Below are 23,321 nucleotides of genomic sequence, written 5' to 3'. Positions count from 1 at the left end.
ACCCCCCATATGAGGGGCTCTGCCCCCCACACCACCATAAGTTAAATATATCAACTCCAGAATTGCACTACAGTAGAAAAAAGTTAATTTCCTAACCTCAGTGCATGGTGATTGTCATACAGTGAGTTTAGGAAATTAACTTTTTTCCACTGCAGTGCAATCTTGGAGTTGGCATATTTAATTTATGGGGGGTGCCCCCCACATGGGGGGGGTACAGGGAACTTGCCCCCCTACAGAAAAGTAGTAGAAAGTGTGTTTGTTAGGTGTTGTTATAGGTGGAGAGAATGTTATTTACATATGCATTGTAGTTTTCAGTGTTATAAAGCACACTTTCAATGTTCTGAATTTTCAGTGTTTTGGGATTTAGATGTTTTGGTCTCAATGTTATGAAATTTCAATGTTATGAAGTAGCCTCAGATATGTATGCATATATGGATCTACTGCATCTTAACGAATTTGCGTTTCACCGAAACGTAAATCCGCGAATGCATTTACACGAAAGTGCGTTTCAACAAAAACACACTTTCGTGTAAATCCATAACAAAAAAAATAAAAACTAACACTTAAAACACTTTTATTCAGGGGGCAAGCCCCCCTGCACCCCCCCACACACCCCTACTTTAATATTCTCACTCCGAGATTGCACTACAGTGGGGAAAAGGGAATGTTTCCTCATCCCCACTGTACTACGATCTCAACAACAGTCCGCTTAGTTGTACATCAACACTAAACATTGATGTACAACTAAGTTAACAGGCAAACCGCATGTTTTTTCTTTATTTACATAATGTCATTTTTTGTTTTACCTACTAATTTATGCGAAAGTGGGTTTTCGATAAAAGGCACTTTCGCATAAATCCATTCACGAATGTCCTGTTTCGGTGAAATGGCATTCGCTGAAATCAAGTAGATACGCATATATATATATATCTAAAACCCTAGTGCCTTCACCAACAGTATTCAAAAACAAGCTTAAGAATAACCTCAAATCGCACTGGATATGCCCCTGTACCAACCCTGACTAGTCCCCTGCTCATCTCGCATACCTCTCTTCTATAAATGTCCTTTCTTTGGCCACCCCTCTCCATATAATGAAGGGTAAACTGTAACTAAAGCTACTCAATGTATTTTTAATCCTGAATGTGATATGTTGTTACTACCTGTATATACATACTTGCATTGATTTGTAAGTCTCTGGTGTCATGTGATTGTTGTATTGCTTTGTCTGTAACCTGTGTGTAATTTATTTATTTATTTCCAGTTTGATAACTGGGGTGGTGGTTCACTGGGCTCAAGGAGCCCGTTTTCAGTGGAGGCCTGGGGAGAAAAGCTCCAAAATTACAAAGATACTATAAAAATATGATAAAAAGTACAATAAAATGCAGTTATGAATAATCCTAGTATTATATAATATTTTAAACAAAATTGTAAGATGATACAGTGAGATGTAGCAAAAAGATGCAGTGCAATAAGTAGAGTATAGGAGACTTGAGGATAGTTCATACAGAACATGCTTGGTAACGAAAATGGGTAGTGGAAAGTATGCAGAGCAGTAGGAATAAATACCTAAAGTGGAGGAAGAGTAGAGAGGCAGTTGAGTAGTGAAGCAAGAGGCAATTGTTTATTAGAAAGAAGAACATGTGAGAAAAAAGCAATAGGGGGTAATACAAGGGGAACGGAGGGTAAAGTTAGTAGAAGAGTGTTGGACACAATTTGTAGAATGTTAGAGTCATTAGATAGTCAAATGTAATATAGGTTTAGATGGAAGAAGTATATAGGGGAGAGAAGTACAGAAAGAAGGGTATGTGTAGTATTTACACTATGTAAGAAATATCAAGGGAAAGCTGTTGGGCAGAATAGCAAGGTGAAGAAGTATTTAATGAAGAACAAGTAGAAATTAGTTTAATAGGATTAGGGGGGCAGAGAGCAATTACATTTCCAATTTTGAGAGAGATGAGAATGGAGCTGGGATTTAAAGAGTTCAAGGTTATTGGAGATTCTTAGTGAGGGGGAAGAGAGTTCCATTTTTTTGCTAGGGAATAGGATAGCAGACACTGGCCAGCAGGATGTTTTGGTTTGTGAATAGCAAGTTGATTGTGTTGTCCAGATCTTAGGGGTCTGTGGGGAGTATAAGAAGGAAGGATGTATGCTAGAGCAGGGCATGCAGTAGGTTTAAAGATTAATTTGTGGGCTGTAGTGAGTTGGAGGTAGTCGAGGTGGTTGGGAAGCTCTAGCCATTTTAGCATGTGTAGGGAAGAGCAATGGTGGGAGTAGTGTTTAGATTTAGTAGCAAATTTGGAGATTTTGTTGTAGAAGATTTCTAGTTTTGAGGAGATGGAGGATGCAAGGTTGGTTAGAAGAGGGGCACCGTATAATAGTGATGGTAGTAAGAAGGTAGTGGCAAGAGTTTGCCTGGTAGAGGGAGAAAGGAAGTGAGCGTTTCTGTATAGTAACCCAAGTTTTTGAAGTTTTTTTTTTATATTTAATTGGACATGAGTATCGAATTTTTGGTGTTCATCGATAGTAACACAGAGAAGTTTAGCGAAGGGGGCAACTTCTATTAGGGAGTTGGCATTACTGGTAATATTGAAAGATTGTTTGTTAAGGTGCAGGTTTTCAGAGGGAGAGAAAAGTAGGATTTTGGATTTATTAGCATTAAGGGAGAGGTGGTTTTGAAACATCCAGTTCTCAATGGCTGTAAAGGCAGATTGGGTAATTGCTTGGGGAGCAGGAAGATTAGGAGCAGAGCAGATTAACGTAGAGTCATCTGCATACTGTACTATTTTAGTGTTGGGAATGGCTGCATGGAAATCATTAATGAATATACTGAAGAGCATTGGACCGAGTATTGAACCCTGGGGAACCCCGGTTGGGGTAGGAAGGAAGATTGAGGTACTAGTTTTCCATCTCACAGCAGCCTGGGATCTGTCAGAAAGATAACTCTTGAACCAGGTAAGCGAATGCTGATCGAGATTGAGGTTAGACAGGTGAGTTAGAAGGTGGGAGTGAGAGACAGTGTCGAAAGCCTTGGAAAGATCTAGAAGGACAGTGGATACAATTTCTCCTGAGTCCTGAGCATGGCTTACTATGTCTAAAAATGAGAAGAGAGCAGTTATTGTACTATGGCTGGGGTGGGAGCCATGTTCATTAGGGGTAAGGAGGTGGTTACTGATGAGGAAGGGCATAAGTTGGTGGATGCATTTTTCTAGAATTTTTGATATTGGGGAGAGAAGGACTATTGGTCAAAAATTAGAGATGTTATTGTTTTTGCCTCCTTTGTGAAGAGGTAGGATATAGGCAGTACACCACAATTTGGGGACGTAAGATTCATGAATGGATCGGTTAATGAGAATGCTAATGGAGATGGCAATGGCATCTGCAGCAAGCTTTAGAAAGAGTGAGGGGATATTGTCAGGGGCATTGGAGCAAGGCTTGAGTTTAGTGAGAAGCTTTTTGATGTGAGAGATAGAGATGGGTTTTAGATGGAAAATAGGGGGAGGGATGGGAGAGGGAGATTGAGTGGGGGAAGGGAATGTAGCGTTGAGTGGAGGGGAGGAGATGTTATTGGGGAAGGTCTTAGTGAGTTCAGCTATGGAGTTGGTAAAGAAGGAGTTGAATTGGGTGGCAATTTCTATGTCTGTTAAATTATTATCAGGACAGGGATTGTTTTTTGTACCTGGGTGCAGAAGAGAGTTTATGGAGTTCCAGAATTGTTTTGAGTTTTTAGAATGGGTAGACTGTAGTTTAATGTAGTAGGATTTTTTGTCTTTTGTAATAAGCTTTTTGGTTAGGTTACGGAGTTGCTTGTATTTGAGGAGGGTGTCCGGGAGTTTATTCTGATTGTAAATTTTCCAAGTCTTGTCTCTTTGTTGCATAAGTGATTTAGTATTGTTAGTTAGCCATGGGGCAGAGTAAGGTTTTATATGCTTAGTTCTAGGAGGTGCTTGGGCATTTGGAATGTCTAGGAAGGTTGAATTAAAGGAATGTACTGCTTCATCTAGGGGATGAGATTTTAGATTGTTCCAGTTGGTTTGATTAAGTGTTTCTGAAAATATAGAAGGGTTGAAATTTTTGAGATTACGAATGTAGGTAAATTGGTGTTGATGAGGGGAGGAGTGGGTAGCTCGGAGAATGGAAGCTGGGAGATGGTCACTCATGGTGTCTGGTAGGATAGCAGAGTGAGATATCTTATTTGGGTGGGAGGCTAAGATCTAGTCCAAGGTGGACCCTGGGGGGTTGATTTTGTTAGGTCTGGTAATGCCGTTTATTAGTTGAGTGAAGTTGAGTAGATTAATAGATAAAGAGGGATTATTGTTATTAATTGTGTTCCAATCTATATTCACATCTCCTAATATGTATGTCTCTAGTTTAATATTAGTTGAGGACCATAGTAGAATGTTTTCAAGAGTAGGGATATTATTTCCAGGGGGAATGTAGATGCTCATAATGCAAATACTTTTATAGTTATTCAATTTGAGTATCCCTATGACTATTTCAGCATTGCAAAATTGAGGAATGGGGTTTTGGTAAGGAGTGAGGTTACGCAGGCTGTTATAAATTAATGCTACTCCTCCTCCTTTTTTGATTTGGTGGTCACATCTGAGTGCTTGAAAGCCAGGGGGAAGGATCTCAGAGTCAGTGATGTGGGGCTTTAGCCATGTCTCAGAGAGTGATACTATGTCTGGAAGAGTATGGTTAAGCCAGGCATGGAAGAGAGTTATTTTATTTTTTAAACTCTGGGTATTGATTGTAACTAGCTTAAGAAATTTGTGGTTGGAGGTATTGGGTGAGGTAGGGGAAGAAAGAATTGTAGTAGTCTGAGGACCAGGGTTGGGGTGTATGTCTCCTGCTAGGAAAAGCAGGATAGAGGAAGAAGAGAACAGGATCTTTGCATTACTTATAGTAGTTTGTGGAAAGAACATTTTTCCTTTGGGAGTATGGAGTTTAATAGAGTAGGGTAGCAGTTTGAGTTTGAAATAGTGAAATGGGTTTGGTTGAATTAGGCAGGGGGATATAGTGTGAAAGTGGGATGAGAAGGGGTGGAGCTGGTGGAGGATATTGGAGGTGGTGGAATAAGAGGGGGAGGAAGTTTGTAAGAGGAATAAGAAGTGGCAGAGAAAGCAGTTAGTAGGAGAAGAGCAGTAATAGAATGGATGAAGAAAGTTTATGGAAGTGGTGATATCTTCATTGTTAGATTTAGGTATAAAGGGAAGCGTCAGGATGTTGTAGGGGTGTTTTAGGGTAATAGGGAGGAGCGATAGAGAGAACAGGAAGATATAGGACAGAGCAGGAGTGAATATTTAATTGAAAGGGTTTAGTTGGAGGTGGGGGGTGGAGTAGGGATGGATTGTTTGGAGTTGAGGGGTGGAGTAGAGATGTGATTGGTTGGAGGTAAGGGGGAGGAGAGCTGTAAGTATAAAAGTAGGAGTGTTGGGGGTGGGTGAGAATTGGGGGTAGGGTAGGGAAGCGGAGTGAGCCCGAAGGGTGAACGGAGTGGGGCAGACCCAAAGGAAAGGATGCAGCAGAAAGACTAGAAAAACAATCAGTATAGTGGGTGGTAAGAACAGGAGAAGGTAAGTAAGGAAGGCAGAGGTTGTGGGTGTAAGGATAGGAAGAATGAGAGGCTGTAAGGAGAAAAGGCTAGTACAGGGCTAGAGGTGAAGAAGAGGGGGATAAAATATTATGGATTGTCAATTATAGAAAGTTGAAAGAAATAATAAGTAAATCAAAGGTGGATGAAGACTGCCCTCTAGTGGTCAAAACCTGTAGTGACAGTGATTGGAGATCACAGTAGAAGGCTGGAAGTGGAAAAGAAATCAGAAGGGAAGGGCTTGAGGGTGTTGGAAATACTACAAAGGATGGGGTAACTTTGGTAAGGGTGGATGCGGAGTACAAGAGAGCAAGTGGAGGGGGGGTATGGCTGCTGGAAGTTCTGGCAGTTTAAACTAGACACCTAGCAAGTATCATAACATTAACCCATACAAGTAGAGATAATAGAACCTTAATTAACATACAATCTTAGTTTGTCTTGGAGATTCTGTCCGGGGGATACTTTAGATACCCAGGTAAGGAAAGACACAATCAGGGTGTGATAGGAAAATATAGTTGGTCTTTGAAGTCCGGCAGGGCCCAACAGGAAGTAGAAAATTAGGTAGAAGTAGTTTGCACAACTGGAGAAAAACAAAAATAAAGGGAGAAGAAAGTTATTTTGAAACTGGATATCTAACAGAAGAGAAAGAAGGTTAGTTAGCAAAATTAAGAGCAGAGCAGATAAGCTAGTCAAATAACGAAATATTAGCATCAGATGTAGAATCTTCAGAAACTAGGCACAAGCACTAAAACTTTTCACCTCTTAGTGAGAAAACAATTAAACAACGCAGCTATATTTAAAACATTGCACAGTAAGTTAGGAGCAAACACCTTAGCGAGTCTACTAACATAAAAATATTAACATCAGGTGTAGTATTTTCAGAAAACTAGGCACAAGCATTTGACCTTTCCCTTATTTTAAGAGAAAATATCTAACCAATGCAGCCATATTTACAACATAGTAGCAAGGACCACACTATTACATAGTAAAATAAAGTAACTAGACTTAAGCTACTTGCCATTCACTAATTGTTCTAATAATTGTAATGTGAACATGTACCTTGGAGTTTTTCTCCCCGGGACTCTGCTGAAAATGGACATTCATCCAGTCGGACCATCCCGGTTAACAAATGTAAAATAAAATGGAAAAAATATATATATATATATATATATATATTTATTTATTTATTTATTTATTTTATTTTACATTTGTTGACCGGGCTAGTCCAGCTGGATATATGTCCATTTTCAGTGGAGGCCCGGGGAGAAAAGCTCCACAAATTACAACAACATAAAAGGTCAAGACAAAGACAATAACAGTATAATTTGGTACATAAGTTTTAACAATTATAGTACAAGCCTAAGATTATATATTTTATATTTCAGTAGGAAAAAGGAAAAATGTATCTAAGAATAGATGAATAAGACTAATACATTTGTATTAGAAATGGTGCAGTACAAATCTTTATAACATATTACAAAATTAGATACACCTAGTAATTTATGATAAGAGATACTAAGGTCTCACAAAAACCTAAGAAAGAAAAACACTAGAGATCAGTAGATAGAGTATAGAAGAACAGCAAACAAGGATGGATTTCTAGTGTTATTTAACACATAGGTTGTGATACTATATGAAGGTGTTTGATCATTCCACAGTATATACTTATTTACATGAGAAAAATCCTAAGGAAGGTTAAGCTCACTAAAAATTAGTGAGACAACACAAGATCATGATCATGGGAGGCTAGGAATTGTGGGAGTCTAGTTAATAGTTAGGTACTTAGTCTGGGTTAACACAGGGGCATAGCCAGTGTGATTTGAGGTAGGGTTTAAGCTTGCTTTTAAATAAGCTGACAGAGGATATTGAGGTTAGTTGGCTTGGGAGGATGTTCCAGGCTTTACCTACTGTATTGGAGAACAAGGTGTCACCAGCTAAGTTGTTGGATTTTGATATTTGTACAAGTAGGTTATTAGCTGAGCGTAAGGTCTTGAGGTTATTATAGGGGATGACTAGGGATGTAAGTATGGGTGTATTTTGAGGTAAATACAGGATCTTATGGGCTACTATTAATTGATTGAAAAGTATTAAATTTGGCAGCTCTAACCATCCTAACTGATTCAGATTGATACAGTGATGAGTTCTATAGGAGGACCCAGCTGCAAATCTGGCAATATTGTTGTAGGAGGATGTAAGTTTACTTCTACATATTTTGGTATAGATAGGGGAGGCATAGATCAAGGTAGAGATGAGGTGGGTACGAGCAATAGTAACCCTGGCTGGAGATATATATATATATATATATATATATACACATACACACATACACATACACACACACACACACAGACACACACACACATATATATATATATATATATATATATATATATATATATATATATATATATATAGTTATACCTCTCAACTATCCTGATTTCAGCAAAATGTCCAGATTTTTGGTCTGTTCCTAATAAAAATTTTGCTTTTCTAGCAAATCACTAATGTTTGAATACACAAATTAGTGACATACCTTTGAGTTTCATACTCCATATCCTTCATAAAATGCATGCTAACACAAATCCAGTTATTCCAGCAATTTTCTAACAGCAATATTTAAAATCTGGCCCTATGTTTGGCCCTTTTTCCCCCATTATTTTAGGATTTGTCCAAACTTCTTTTACTAAGAGGATGAGAAATATTGTAGATGTGTGTGTGTGTACACACACATGTATGTCTGCATGCTTATATGATGATCTTTGTATGAGTGTACATATATAAAGTAATTATATATGTATAGTGGTTTGAACAAATAAAATATACCCATAATAAGGTATAAAGTGCAGCATTTAGAAAATGTTTATTAACAAATTAAATACTTTTAAACCTGTCAAACTTCCACTTATTAAAAGGAAAACTGCTATCCAGTGGACTAGTCTGTCTGCTTTGGCCTGCAATTACATAGATATTCTGTGTTCTAGACTAAACATTTAGAGGAATGGGATTACAAATTTTATGCCAAGTTACTTACAGAATATGTTAGATACTATCTTGAGGCCTCTGACAGTAAACAGATACCAATTAGGTCAAAATATTTACACTGCCTTCCTAATGCACAAATGTGATTTTGCACACTGAAAAATGGTACATGTTATTACTGGGCATAAAATAATGTGAGGGGGAAATGATTTTCCAACAGGAAAAAAAAAATAGTCCATCAACAAAGTTGAAAAATTATGAAAACAGCACAAAACTGTTAAGATGAATGAATCTGGGGTGCTTAAATATATACATCTTTATTCTTATCAGTTGGCAAAAACTTAAAAATTTCAGATTTTGAAGATCAGCCAGAAATATTATATAGGTGTTTGGTATATTTATTTCGTAGGCACAGCTGCTTTATGTATTTTTATACTGTTCATTCAGTTACTTTTAATGAGATATTTTTTATTGGAATTTCTATACTACAGATTAAAAAAAAATTCTTATTCTGATTTCATGCAGTCTAATAAAATGCATTAACCATATTTTGCAGTTCAAGAATATTTGAACAATCTAAGAAGATATAATAATTTTGTCACTAGAACAGTTTAATATAGATTGGATAAAATCTTTAAAACAAAAAAACATCCTTTTTTTATAGTTCCCCTAAGGAAAGAAAAATGAATATTAAATGAGGTGATGGCTTGTTCCCTTTCACTTCTTGCATGCTGGCAATGCCTCTGGGTTTACCCATCTCAGATTTTTTGCAATGTCAGATCGGGAGAGAGCAGGAGGCATGTCTCTTTATAGCATATAAGACTGATAATTAAGATAAACTGCTTACACTGACACAGTTATGTACAATAAAAAAAATTAGAGCTGAACTGACAGGATAATTATTTGTTAAGCACTGTTATGCAAAGAGAATTCCTAAGAACACAACTCTGGGTATTCCCGCTGTCAGTATTGTCAAACATTACAAAACAGCAAAGTGCTACAAGTACACACATTAGAAAACTAATTAGATGTGATTCTTTAAATTTCTTTAGAAACAAGTATTCGGAGGAACTGTTCCTGGAAGGACTCCGTAATGAAACATTCTGCTGGACCGTGTTCCCACTAAATCAGTCTGCATGTTATTTCTGTTTACACTATAAATGCCAAAATCTAATAGGCAGGAAGCAGTAAACATTATAACATATTAACATATTTATTTATTATAAAACAGATACCGTTCAGCAGCTTGATTTGGGAAGTTGACAAAATGTGTAATAGGCACATAAGCCCTACTGCAGATTTAAGCGCCAGCTAGGTGACAAACAAACTTTTTACTCTGACTAAAAAGCACTGACTTCCTTGAAAAAAAGTGTTAGTGAGAGCAGCTCACACGCCCTGACAGCTTCCTGAATATCATTAAAAACTAAAACTGCAACAAACTGTAGGACAAAATATCAGCATTACAGATATTGTTTGTACAAACAGCTAGCTTTGAAGCAGTTTCTGATGTTTAGCTCATTACGGGAGTACGATATATTTCATCTGTCACTACAAACAATGCAAATACACATCTGTTTGCCTCAGAAAGTAAATGACACTTACTTCTACCTGAAGTTTCAAACTCCTAACAAAAATAACATTATGTATTCAAAAAACAAAGTAATACTAAAGATCTTTATCATATGATAGTATGATGCCATATGACTGTGGGTAGTGCTGTGTTTAACTACAGCTGCAAACATCTGGCTACTCCCGTTTTACTCTCAGGCCTTACTAATGTCAGCCCAGAAAAAAAAAACTACTATTAGGAAAAGCACGTATTCATCCACAATATGTTCCTTAATTAACTATCTCTTATCAAAAATACAGATTTCATGACCCCGGGCAAAATGTAATCATGAAAGTCTATCAGCAAATTCATAACAGACTGTTAAGTAGCACATACGCTGCTATGGTTATCCAGGGATTTAAACTGGGTACTGCACTTTGGTAACATAAGGGAGCTGAACAAATGATAATTCACAACCCCCTCAAATGGTATTGACTGCTGATTCTGTGCATTGGGCAAGGACTTGAAAGGTCTTAGGTGACTGTAGCATACAGGCTGAGGCTAGCAGATTTCTGCATGCACTCCTGACAGTCTGTTCAGAAATACACTCTGGTTCCACGAGTGCCATCTGCAGAGTCTTCAGGGCTGGCTTTTTCTTCTCAAAAGAAGGTGGCATTATAGTGTTTTTATTTAATGCTTGCTAAATGGGTAGGTGGGCAAGTCTGGGACTGGTCAAGAAGAGACAAAGATTGAGACCAGTAAGTGACTTGTAGCACTAGGCGGATCTCAACAAAGGTAGTGTGGCATTGTAAGGCATCCATTAGTATCAAGGATAAACACAGGACAATACTGGCTAGTTGCAAGCTATTCACATATTATCGACAGAGATCTCTGGACTTGATTTAGGCCAGCTTCAGCATCTTATCTTCACATACCCAAAATAATCTCATCAAAGAGTTAACTTCTATCTGAAGACAAGGTAGGTATCATCCCAATCCCTTACCCTTCTCCCCGGGATAACCCTGGCACTACCTTATTACTGGGAAGTATCATCCCAATCCCTTACCCTTCTCCCCGGGATAACCCTGGCACTACCTTATTACTGGGAAGTATCATCCCGATCCCTTACCCTTCTCCCCGGGATAACCCTGGCACTACCTTATTACTGGGAAGTATCATCCCAATCCCTTACCCTTCTCCCCGGGATAACCCTGGCACTACCTTATTACTGGGAAGTATCATCCCAATCCCTTACCCTTCTCCCCGGGATAACCCTGGCACTACCTTATTACTGGGAAGTATCATCCCAATCCCTTACCCTTCACCCCGATAACCCTGGCACTACCTTATTACTGGGAAGTATCATCCCAATCCCTTACCCTTCTCCCCGGGATAACCCTGGCACTACCTTATTACTGGGAAGTATCATCCCAATCCCTTACCCTTCTCCCCGGGATAACCCTGGCACTACCTTATTACTGGGAAGTATCATCCCAATCCCTTACCCTTCTCCCCGGGATAACCCTGGCACTACCTTATTACTGGGAAGTATCATCCCAATCCCTTACCCTTCTCCCCGGGATAACCCTGGCACTACCTTATTACTGGGACAGTACTAAAGCAACAGTCCAACAGCTAAACTGCTTTTAAAATAAGATAAAAGTAGTAGCACTGGAAGTGAATAGGCAAGGTAGAGGAATGAGATACCATACATGGTAATTTTTGATAAACAGGCTTAAAAAAGTCTGATGCAGCTCGATGAAAACTCTGTTCTCTTCCTTTATTACTGACACTACAGACTCGCACATGGTTTTCACGGGACACAGTAATGGCAGTATTAGCATCAGTATGGAAAGAGTCTGAGAAAAAAATGTTCCTGACTAGAAGAAATATGTATATGTAAATATGGAATGCTGAAATTTAGCTTTTCACTCAATAACACATTTTCTGCCAAGACAATACTATTCACTATTGTTTCTGCCAACACTATCATGACACAACACCTACAACACCACCTAAATAACAAACACACTTTCTACTACATTTTTGCAGGGGTCAAGCCCCCCTGTACCCCCCATATGAGGGGCTCTTCCCCCCACACCACCATAAATTAAATATATCAACTCCAAAATTGCACTACAGTGGAAAAAAGTTAATTTCCTAACCTCAGTGTATGGTGATTGTCATACGGTGAGTTTAGGAAATTAACTTTTTTCCACTGCAGTGCAATCTTGGAGTTGGCATATTTAATTTACGGGGGATGCCCCCCACATGGGGGGGTGCAGGGGACTTGCCCCCCTACAGAAAAGTAGTAGAAAGTGTGTTTGTTAGGTGTTGTTATAGGTGGAGAGAATGTTATTTACATATGCATTGTAGTTTTCAGTGTTATAAAGCACACTTTCAATGTTCTGAATTTTCAATGTTTTGGGATTTAGATGTTTTGGTCTCAATGTTATGAAATTTCAATGTTATGAAGTAGACTCAGATATGTATGCATATATGGATCTACTGCATTCTAACGAATTTGCGTTTCACCGAAACGTAAATCCGCGAATGCATTTACACGAAAGTAATGTGATACTTGCTTATAAGCTCCTGTTTGCTGTGTTTATCATTACATGGTTATGTTGCAGGTTATACTGTTGTATTGCATTGGTTCATAGTTGTGCACTAGACTAAAGACAGTAGGACCTTTTAAATAAAGTTACTGAATATTAAAATCAATTTTGTGTGTGTGTGTGTGTCTATGTATGTATGAATATACTGCCGGACAGTACGTTTGTGGATTTATATATATATATGTCTACATACCATTCACTAGCACACCGGCATATGATCAAATGCTCATTTATTCAAATATGTACAACGTGTGCTGACAAGACTGCATGGGATTTTGAGAGTTAAGTGTGGGCTTTCACATTAGAAGGTTAGAAGCATGTGTGGGGTAGGTAAGGGGATAGTTTATAGTAGTGTTTGTGCTCCTTATTTCTTGCTTTGGGGCTCTTACAAGTGCACCAGCGACATTTGGTTATTAGTTTGTATGCAGTGCGATATGCCAGTTCTTTCTTGGATTATTGGTTGTTTTCTGGCATGCCCATACTTCTTTAAAATGAAATCAGGTGAATCCAGCCAGCCTTTTTCACAATCGTCAACCTTGTAAGTGGATCAAGAGGTTTTTAAGGCAAAATTAAATGGTATGAAAGGCAAGCTTACCAGCCTTACACTTTTTTTATGATTTTGTTTGTCTAGTGAGGTATGCAGATTAAATATTTAAACATATCCACTTGCAACTTTGGTGGTGTGTTCTGGATTTTACTACAAGAGCATTGGTGACATTTGGTTATTAGTGTTTGTGCAGGTATTGAGTGTTATGTTAGAGTAGGAATAAGTTAGGTGATAAACGTGGTGTGTGCTTTTTGGGTAAGTGTCTTGTTTTATGTGTTCTGTGTCTGAGATGTGTGTAGTGGTAATGTTATGGGAGGGGTATTTTTAAGATAAGGAATTGGGACTGGGATTAGGGGCAGGGAAAGCATTAGAACTAGGGTTAGCGAACTGGGCTACCAATTCTGAAAAAGCAGAACTATACTTCAGAGGTAAAATTACAGATGGTGAAATGTGTCAGAAAACTTGTGTTTATAGATTCTCTAAAGCATCTGGTAGCACTAATTACATACAGAAGAAACAAGTCTGCTCCACAACTCTACAGAAATCATGCCACGTGTCACTTAAATCCTCCTAATGGTGAATCCTACATTTTTTCTTGCAAAAGTAAACTTGCTAATCATGTAGAAAATAAATATTGACATCTGCTACAACATAAATGCTATTAAAACTTTAAAACAGGAAACCTGTAATCTAGAAACCTATGTAAAGTTATTAATACATATCAAGTATCATTTTGTCCTTAGTCTGTACTATACTAAAGCCACAAAAAAAACAAATTTTACATAACAAAAACAAATTTCAACACCTTAGAGATTCTATAGTAAAGTATCAGTGGCAGTTATATATTTTGCAATACATTTGTTTTGTATTTTCATTTTTGTTTGGATTTTATTATCCCAAATGAAAATTATAGGCCAGATTCCATAACAACTACACGAAGTGTACACGATCTGTACAATACCCCTACCACATTTTTTGTACTTTCTAATCACTCAGATTATACTAAGTGTACACATAGTCTACACTTTGAGGTAACCTTTATGAATACCCCTCAGTATTTAAAGCTGCAAGAAAATCAGCAGGAAAACTAAAATTAGGAGGAAGAAGGTGTGAGTTATGTCTGTGTTGTCTGTTCACGCTGAACAGTGTACACTTAGTGTAGGTTTTATTGAATCACACGGTACATCTTTTTATAAATATTTATTAAGACAATATATTCACAAATGTAAAGGATAAATTGATTACACCAATCTCGTTTATTATTATGTTGCCTTTTGCATCATTTTATGCTGATTTTTTTAAAATATTAAAAATATGATTGTTTGAATAACCACATAAACACTTATTTAGCAACTGTCGTCTATACGCATTGAGTATCACTACTGCTTTGCAAATCACACTTCTCATGATTTCAGACAATATTATATAAGTTGTAGGAAAATCTTGCATTTATTCTTAGACAACCCATAGCTAATGAAATAAGCTATATATCCAGTGTTGGTGTCATTTTTATTCAGTATGTGTTAGTTTTTACTCAGTGCAATTAAACTGTGCATATTTTTTATTGTTAATGGAGCCTTACTCCCCAGGTCTTCATTGAAAATGGGCTGTTCTTGGCCCACTGGACTTCACCAGTCATCAAACTTAAATAAATAAATATTTTCATTCGCTGTGCATTTCTTAAGTTGTACAAACTGAGAAGTCACAATGCCAAGTCTTTTGGGTAAGTGATTCATGCTGAATGGCACCAAGTAGAGTTACAAGATGTTTAGTGTTAAAGAAATTTTAACCATTTAATAAAATCATATGGCTCCAAATCTCTTAACTGCAGAAAAGTTCAAGCTATGAAAAGTTTTTTATCAAATGGGTAAACCAATCGGCCACAAGTAGAAATTTTCAGAGACAACCAAAGATCGCTGTTTGGTTAAGTGATTTGTTCACAGCCACACAGCAGGCAAATAGATCAAACCCAGGAGCACAGATAAAGCTCATATCCTTAATTGTCTGTTACAAAACCCAGGAGCACAGGTGAAGCTCATATCCTTAATTGTCTGTTACACTGCCAGAAGATGATGACAAACCATTCAATAATACACAGCTGACCTAAGCAACCTGACTGAATAACGTCACTTAAGTGGTGGACTAACAGATACAATGAGACAGACAGCTGATTATGGAACATAGTGTGAAGCTACATAAAATAAACTATTTTAAAAAGCTGACACAGGAATAAGTTATGCAGTAAAGCAGCATCAATGGAAAGAGCTACCACAGATCTTCATAAGCTCCAGCAAGACATAAGTAACATTCTACAAATCAAATGCCTCTTGTTCCAGAAGACCTTATTTCAGATGTGGGAAAGTGCCTGTAGACCTGGAAAAAATGTTTACTTTAAACAGAAAGAGTGTCATAAGAAGGGTCACACAGAGACAAAGTATATTTGATAAAACACTGAAAGCAAGCAAAGCGACCAAACCAGGGAGGAATGTGAAGGTATCAGAACACAGTCTCCAGAGAAGGATAGCAAATACTAGTTACACATTCTTCAGTTCAGAAGGAGGTTGGGATAGCTGTAGCAGCTGCAATGAGTGTGCAAATTATACCCAGGATATGAGAAACACTAGAGTGTAGTTACAGGGTTCAACTTACCTCTTATAGTAGATGAATTATAAACAAAGTAACAAAAAAAGCTAGTTATAGGACCTCCTCTATATTCCCTTCTGCCCATACCTCCAACCTAGCTTGAATGGAGTCCCTATCTATTAAACCAAAAACATTATCTTAGGAGACTTCAACTACCCCCCCCCCCCCCAAACCTGATGACTAGTACATCCTCAAACATATGTGCCCAGAAATTTCTGAACTTTATCAATACAAACTCCCTGGACCAGTTAGTCTGCACCCCAACCAGGGATGATAAAATTCTGGACATGGTCCCTTCCGATTGCAATTTCCTCCCTCATCAAATCAGATCACAATTCAATCACATTCACCATAAGACTAAAGGCTGAAGCATCTTCCAATACCTCAGTATCCAGTGATTATGCAAAGGCTAATCTGCTAAAACTGAGTAATGACCTGACGAAATTCAAAAGCCCCTTACATCTTGATTACCACAGTGCTTATGCAGAATCCTTCACTACCAAATTATATGCACATGCAAACAGCCAGACAAATGCACGTCTCCCTCACAGAAATAAATGCAACATCAAGTTTAAAAATAAACCCTATAGTGAGATCCAAACATTAACAGGGTCTATAATAAAAAAAATAATTGCATGCAAAAATAAATCTAATTCAAAAGATGCCAAAAATGCAGTAAGTAAGGAAATCCAGACCCTCATCAAATCAACCAAAGCCAGATATGAGGTAAAAAAATAGCCATCCAGCTGAAGGATATGCTTATTTAACTACATTAGAAATGTCAGAAACAATTCCTGGCACTGAGTAGAACTAACAGTAAATTATGTCACATACTGAGACCCAGAGGACATAGCCAATCTACTAGCAGACAAATGTAGTTCAAAATTTAACCCCCATCTCCCCTCCAATATTTTCAGATCACATATCCACCAGCCCCATCTCACAAGTTCAAAAATCAATATCTAAGGGCAAGAATACTATCTATGGGTCAGATAACATGCAAGGCTGCCTACTGGTCAGTCTGAAACATGGCTCGTCTAATTCCCTACAGAAGTTATGTAATATTTGCCTGAAATCAGGCTACCTTTTAGATGAATGGAGGACAGCAACAGTCATTCCCTTGCACAAAAGTGGGGCTTCAACAAATCCAAGTAATTATAGACCAATAAGCCTGACCATTCTCATTTGTGAGGCTATGGAAAGGAGAATTATGGAATAAATAAGGATATACATAATCTACAAACTCACGACCCAACCCAGTCCTGATTCATCAAGGACGAATCCTGCCTACTTAATCTGGCTGACTTCTATTAAAACATTAATGAAGCAATAAATGAGGTAAAAACAGTGCACACCATATATCTAGACCCCCAGAGAGGTGTTCTACACCATTCCACACTAAGGTGTCATAATTAAATTCTTACATCTAAATGTCAATCCCTATGTAACTCATTTGATAGCACACTGTTTCACAAACAGAACTCTGGAAGTTAAGTTGGGCAGTTCTATCTCCTCCAAAAGACCTGTCACTAGTGGTGTACCCCAGGGTTTAATCCTTGGGCCACCTCTCTTTGGCATTTACTTCTCAGTTTGTGGCTGACTGAGTCTGCAAATGACTACAAACCTGGTGCCTTCATAAACTCCCCAGAGGACACCAAGATCCTCAAAGAGGGTCTGTCCCAAACAAATAGCTTACATCAAAATCATATACTAAAATTAAATGCCAAGAAGTGTATAACCATATCCTTCAGTAAGCATGATGCCCCTTGTAATTATTAATGGGGAACACATCTATGAAAAGTGATCCAGTAGTTAGGGACCTGGAAACTTATATTGACAAACTGTTCATCACCACATCTGCATGACTCTAAGGAAGCCCTTTTCATTGCAAAGTTCCTAGCTAAATGTATTATACCCAGATCCAGGAATGTAACCATTCCACTGTATTTGGCACTCATTAGGTTGACTGCAGAATATAAGAACCTAGCAAACGCCTATGAACCTATGAAAAGAAGTGTGTGGGAATACACAAAAGAACACTTGTGCACAGAATGGTGAAGCTGTTACTGAAAGAGTAAAATGAAGAGGATGGCTACAGATGGAGTCTAAAATAGGTTTAAAGCATAAAATAATTCAGGCACAATCAGTTATAAATTCAACTTTGTGAAGGCATGCAGCCAAGGCACCAATTCATTGTAAAAGATGGAATAAAGATCAGATTGTATGAGCTCCATATGTATATAGTGATTCTACTGTGTTTAACTTAACTTGTTAACCTGTTTAGTAGAACTGTGTTGGGGTGCTGTTTGGTAGGATAAGCAGGAATTAAATTTGGTCCTCATGATCTGTCAGTGTGACATATGTCAAATAAATATGCTAAATCAGAACATTTTAAACCGGTACTATTATGATACATACAAATGCTCTCCATTTATTTTTTAATTTTCATATTTTGTTGTAATATACTGAACTGTATATTCTCAATCCCATCCAAAATCCAGGAAAAGCAGATAAAAAGTGCTGCCAAAAATAATTTACTTACTGTAGATTAAATGCAGTCTTCATGAATCTCAACAGTATATAGAAAACAATGCTATACACACTGCACAATATCAGTCTGTTCTTAATTAACAGATTCCAGGAACTGTGAACATATTAGCTTGTTTTCTGCAAATCTTACAGTAACTGTTAGAATTAAGTAAGTTAATTATAGCCCACACAATAACAATAACTGAATCTTAAAGGCATTACCAACTCTGCCCAAGGTTAAGCTTATTGTAATACTACATAAAATTCCCCCATTAATTGGTGGGAATGTAGTCTAGTATGAAGGACATATGAGGCTAGCCAATCTTCTCCATGTCTTCTACTTTTGTTTCATTTACATAAAATAACAGACTCAAAGCAAACTGCGTCAAAGAACTAGTAAAAACTCCATTTGTTTATTTTGTTCCTTGTTTTATGGCTTCTGCTTTCATTAGACACATCTCTGTACATTAAAAAATAGGGATTGCTTTTTTTTTTTTTTTTTTGCAAAACAGTCACTGATACCCATGGTCCTACTGACCTACTTGCATACTAGAATATGGAAGTCATCACAGCTTAGCTGAAAGCATTTTTTTTCAGGAACGGATGTTACTCTCTGCAGTCCTAATCTGGGAGTTTTGCTCTCGTACTAATTTAGAGAAAAATGAAATAAATGCATTCTCCTTGTTCACAGCAGGTGCACCCTCAGTGAATGAATATTTAGAGAGTGGGGGTGTGGGAAAAGAAACCTCACATATGGGGCTGCAGGAAGTACAGACTTCCGGCAAAAGATATTAGTTATGTTGTGCTTAATGTAGTCTATAACAATGGTCAAACAGAAGGGGATAAGGAGATCCAGCCCACTGTATCCTGGTTATGCTATAATCATGTCCAGAAACAGAAATAGACTCAAATATACCTTCATCAGCTTTATTTCATGAAGGGCAAAAGTATATTTGTCACAGTGCATGTGATTTAACCAAGCACAGTGCCACAAACAGTTTAACTGTATTTGTTCTGTGTCCACATAGCTCTAATGAAGATAAGCACATCTCAGAAACCTAGTCATCTGGACTACTTGATATATATGATGGCACACCAAGTCATTCTCTCACCTATTCTATGATCTCTGTTGCTACCTGTGATGCTATAGATATCAATCATAGTACAGGTGAAACAGGATATTATGCCAGCTACATGGGTTCAAGGACAAGCCAAAGGGCTTTGTGTGCGTGCGTGTGTGTGAGTGTCGGGGAGGGGTCTTACATATGCATTAGTAAGGAGATAGAAGCTGTACTGCACTTTCAGGTACACCATTCCTACTTTCGTTTTCCCTATTAATAAACAGGCATTTTGAACAGGAACAAGAGATCTGCTGTGTGAGGTAAACCATGACAATACTACAAGTCCACCGGGGGCCTAGAGCACTTCACCCTTTTAATCCATCATTGACTTACACCTGTACAACATGATGAAAATAATTTACTTGATAATAAACATAAATCAGTGATATATGGTCTGCAAGTTTAAATAATTTATGATGACATTCTGTCAATATCAGTTACAAAGACTAGTAATACAAGTACTAGGGAAAAGTGGAAGGGTAAATAAAGAACTGGACACTAAATTTTTAATGATGTAAGCACTTTCATCCGTATTTATTAAAACAAACTTCTTCAGACAACAAGAGCAAAGTAAAGAATACAGTTTAAATAACCCTCCATTAAATCATGTGACCCAAAAGGAAGTTACATCGTTGTAACAAATCTGTGCTATTCTTGTAACTTTTTAGGGAGCACACCACTATAGAACCTCTGAAAGGGCCATCCCCCCACTTTTGTTTCTTACATATCTGTTCGTCTCCCTACTTTAAAAGAGTCTTACCCCACTATATGTCTCCCCAGTGATTAAAGCATCCCACGTCTTGTTGTAGTACAGTGTGCTAACATATTTTTACAAATTGGATCTTTACAAATATTTTATTGTGTTTCTAACTTCCAAATTGTCCAACAATACTGTTTCCTCCTACCTTGGCCTTTCTGCGCGTGGTGATTGTTTTTTTCGCCACACTTGAAAGTGGGTGCAACCAGCTCTGTTTGCCCTCCACTTCACTTTGGGTTCACTCCGCTCCCCTACCATACCCCCATTCTCACCCACCCCACTTCCTCTAGATTTATACTTACTGTAGCTCCACCCCCTAGATTCCTGACCAATACTCTTATCCTACATTCTTACTGTCCCCTCCCCCTACCCTGCCTCCCCCTCTCCAACTACTCAACTCCATCCATCACCTATTCTTAGTATTTTATTGCAATCCCACATTTCCTCCTAATCTCTGTACCACATACCACACCTTTCATCAATCTTACTCGTCCTTACTTCTTTACTACTATTATCGATGTCCACCTCCACTCACTCTAGAATAAATATTTCACTCCCACAATCCACAACACTAACCACTCACTCACATGCTAACCTAAGTAGTTACTTCAACGTCTCTTCATCTCTATTAGTTACACCCTATGCTCAGCCAAACCACACCACACTCCCAGTACCACTAAGCTGAAATTAATACTACATTGCCCACAATTACCATTACTAAATATATCACCAGCCACACACACACTACTCCATCTCATCATAGTATTACCCCCAATGTGGAGATGTTCATCCCAACCCTGGACCTGAAAACTTACCCAAAACTTCCCACACCCTTAAAGCCTGTGGTTTATACTTTGCAACTATCAATGCTTGAATTCTTTGCAACAAGATCAGAGAATTCCAATCCTGCCTCAGTCACCACTACCCAGACATAATAGCAATAACTGAAACATGGCTTAAAGCACACATACTAGACTCTGAAATCCTTCCATCAGGCTACAACATTATTCGCAAAGATGGCATCCAGAGAAAAGGGGGGGTGTAGCCCTAATATATAGAGACTCCTTAACAATAAATATATATCCAAATCCAGTCCCCACTTTCAGTTGTCTGGAAATCTTAATGGCATACCTCCATACAAACCCTAACAAACAACTTTATACTGCCACCATTTATATTCCCCCCAGTCATAACATCCCCTATTTAGAATACTTCCTAAGATGGATTAACCATACTATCCCCCAAGAAACTATCATTCTAGGAGATACAATCAACTGGCATAACCTAACTTCCAAAGCTCCTAACACTAGTATTAATCTCCATAGTTTCACTCAACTTATCACTGAGCCTACATGTGCATTAAATACCAGGTTGAAGCTATATTAGACTGGATCCTAGTATCACATCCCCACTATTATATCAATACTGGTACCCTGCCTAACACCCTAAGTGATCACCTATCTGCATACACCCACAGAACCCATCTACACATCCCCAAAACTCACACATACAAATCAATCAGGAACCTTGCCCATTTTAACCAAGAAACATTCATAACTACCCTTCAAGCTCATAACTGGTCCCCATTAAAATCACCGCCCCTGGATGATGCTGTACAATATTTTAACATCATCTTTCTGAACACACTAAATAGCCTAGCACCTTTTTGTACTAAACGCTCAACACCAAACCATGCCCCCTGGTTGACAAAGCATATCAAACAAACCCTCTTGTCCAAAGACAAAGCCTGGAAAATTTGCAAAACATGTAGGACCACAGAAAATGAACTAAACTATAAAAACTTAGAAATGCCACAAAAAAAACTATCATAACTAATAAGAAAACCTACTTCTCTTCCAACTCTCCTCCCAAAATATCAACCCAAAAAAATTCTGGAAATCCATATCATCCCGTCTGAATCTAGGTAATATTCAAAGTCCATCACCCACTCCCAACAAAAAACCTCTCCAGATTGTCCACATATTCAATAACCACTTTATTGACACCATCCAAAAACTAATCAAGGACTCACCCTCTAAAATAAATCCCATCTCTAGCATTACTTCTATAGATCCCCTGTTGTCCACAAATAATTATCTAGTTAATCCACCTTTCTCACTCCAACCCGTGCCTACATCTCTAGTTCAAAAATTACTAACCAAATTAAAACCCTGCTCACTCTCTAAGTTACCACCAGAATACTTATAACTAGCAACCAAGGCTATAGCTTACCCAGTCAGCATTCTTATTAACTGCTCTATCACTGAATCATATGTCACCCTACTATGGAATAAATCCTTTATTACCCCACTTCACAAAGGAGGTAATGCCCATAACCTCTCAAACTACCAATGCATCTCCATTCTCTCCCTACTGTCAAAAATCCTAGAAAAATGTATTCAAACCCAGCTACTCATCAATAATAACCTCCTATCTCCCACTCAACATGGCTTCCACCCAGGCCATAGTACAACCTCAGCTTTACTCTCCTTTACTGATACTGTGAATAAAGCTCTTGATGCTGGCCTTCCCACTTCTGTACTCCTGCTAGACCTTTCAAAAGCTTTCAACACAATATCTCACCCTAAGCTTTTGCAACAGCTAGAGAAACTTGGTTGCTCTCAAAGTGTGATAACCTGGTTCTCCTCCTACCTAAACAGCAGACAGAAATCAGTTAGATGGCAAAACCAACAATCTGATTACCTAGAAAACAACACAGGTGTCCCACAAGGATCCATTTTAGGACCACTACTCCAATATATTCATTAATCATTTAAATGAAGCCTCCCATCAAGCATATTAATTAAATATGTGGATGATTCAACTATCATCTCATCCTCCAATAATTTCTCTAACCTCCAGAAATTCACCCAAGATACTTTCTCCTCTATAGAAACATGGTTGAACGACTCTCAACTAATGCTTAACCCCAAAAAACTAAACCATTATTCTCACTAAAACCTCCAACTACAGAATTCAAAATGTTCT

The sequence above is a fragment of the Protopterus annectens genome, chromosome 2.part1, assembly GCF_019279795.1.
Source record: "Protopterus annectens isolate FY-2018-M chromosome 2.part1, PAN1.0, whole genome shotgun sequence".
Taxonomy (NCBI): Eukaryota; Metazoa; Chordata; order Ceratodontiformes; family Protopteridae; genus Protopterus; species Protopterus annectens.
Note: the sequence above shows the minus strand (reverse complement) of the source record.